The sequence below is a fragment of the Apteryx rowi genome, unplaced genomic scaffold, assembly GCF_003343035.1.
Source record: "Apteryx rowi isolate R43461 unplaced genomic scaffold, aptRow1 scaffold_73, whole genome shotgun sequence".
NCBI classification, from domain to species: Eukaryota; Metazoa; Chordata; class Aves; order Apterygiformes; family Apterygidae; genus Apteryx; species Apteryx rowi.
Window position 1 is genome coordinate 791,351 of NW_020451016.1, and position 2,272 is coordinate 793,622.

A 2,272-nucleotide genomic window follows, 5' to 3' on the forward strand; every position below is an offset into this window, starting at 1 on the left:
AACATGAAGGTGTGTGAACAAAACCCTTAGGAGTCAGCACAAGGGGGAGCAGTTGGGTAACACTAACAACGCTTCTGACCCAACTTCTCAAGGTTTATCATGCAGTTTTACAGCACCGGCTTAGAGCCTGCCTTAGCCGACTGCACAAACAGCTGCTTCTGAGAAATCCTCCTGCATACCCTCAAACAAGCATCTACTAAAATACGAGAGCTCACTTCATCAAAACCACCCCACTCTATGTACAACCAAAACACAGCGTTGGCAATTTCAGTGTGCTGCCTGATGCAATGTTTGTAGCGGTTTTCTAAAGAGCAAGAAGAGTAAATATATTGACAATCTGTTTGTGAGGTGGCAGGARCTTTTCTGCAATCACTTAATTTTGGTAATAAAGAAACATTGCAAATCTGAAGTGAATTACAAAACAACAGAGAGTATCATCTAAATCTGTATGTGCTGCTGCATTTAAATTTTTTAGTTTCAGTTCTGTTAAACAGAAAATGCTAAATATCAGCTTTTCCTCCTTCCTGAGGGAACAAGTAAATTGCAATGCACATTTAAACATACTGAAAGAAATTTTAAGTCATCAACCCTTTTGAACTTTGCTGTTTGAGAAACAAAAGTGATCCTTCCCAAGAAATCTGGAAGGAGATCCCCCAACACAAGCTCGCTGTCATGACTTACTGTGATGGTCTTCCAAATTAATACAGCTGTACTGCTTCCTGTGTATTTCAGTCATCCTGCTGCCTGTAAACCACCTTCTCTGACACCCTGGGCTATTCTCTCTTTAGGTCCTGGAATTCTTTTAGTTTCATGTTTGTGAAACACAATTTAAATACAACCACCGTCTGCCTGTGACTATGAATCTTTGCTGCTACAACTAAGCACTTTTTCAAACAAAAACTTTAAAAATATTTACCATGAGAAAAGAGGTAACCTTGCACACTGAAGAAGAGTACCAAAAGTGCAAACTGATTTTTTAAAAAAATCAACAGTAAGCAGATAGACAAATTTGAAGCAATGAAGCAGGCAGTCAAACAAAAACAATTCACTTATAATCCAGGGCTTCAACCAGTAATCACTTTCTCATTAACATATACAATGCATAAATTAATTTATGCTACCTTTGTATTTAAGTCCTGCTTTTAACAACTCTGAGAAAGAAAAGCATAAAATACCAGCCAGAAAAACCCTCCATCCAGCAATTGTCCTACTACAAACTCCACTTTTAAGATTACTTTATACAGGAAATTCATACGCTCAAAACCCAAACCAAATCCCACAGAAGCCAATGCAAATTCTTTCAGAGAATCCAGTGGGAGCTTGATAGAATTCACAGTACTATTCACTACACTGCAGACCACAGTCCATCCACTAGTATTTTTAGAGCCACCAAAATACTATGAACTTCATTCTCAGGTAGGATACAATCCAAAAAAAAAAAAAAAGCTTTTTAATCCTTAATATCAGTTTTCTAGAAACCCTTTCATAATTTGAAAGGATCATCACCATGATCAAACTTTCAAACATTACTCTGCAACACCTGCAAGCAACTTTTAACTTCACAGAACTGCAAAATTAGATTTCACCAACTAAGAACACCATGACCATCATTTTAAAAAACGCAAGAAAATCTTCAGTGCAGCAGAATTTGAACTGCAGGTCCAGTAAATCAACCATTTAGTTTAATTAAGAAGAGCATATTTTTAGTGGAAACACTCCAAAAATACTAGATAGACCAATGAATTACAGTCCTCTCTCCGAATAAAGTGAATGTAAACCTTATTCTTTACTTCTGCGGGTTATATGAAGATTTCCACCCGGAAAAAAAAAAAACTTTTCTCATTTAAATTCACATTGTCTCTTTTCTCATTGTATTTGCCGTGCAGTCCAGTTGAGAGAAAGAAAGATTTAAGGGTTTTTAACCAAAGTATCTGCTGCAAGTTCGAAGTAAAGCCTTGACAGGGCCCAGCTTGCCAAGAAATGCACTTTCCACCAGTAAGCACAGAAATCTGTCCAGCTTTTTTTTTTAAAAAAAAGCATTTCTGTTGGAATTCACTCTATTTTTTCTAATGATTCTGTGTGTTTGGTGTCCAACAGAAACAAAACACCTTTCCCCGAGGACGCCCCCCACCAGCGCCGGCGGGCAGCGGCGAGGCGGGGCCGGACGCCCCGGGCCGGGGCCGAGGCCGGCACCCGCCCTGCTCTCATGGGGGATCCCCGCGGGGGCTGATAAACCCTTGCCCGCCCCGGCCTGGCGGCGGAGGCCCCAGCC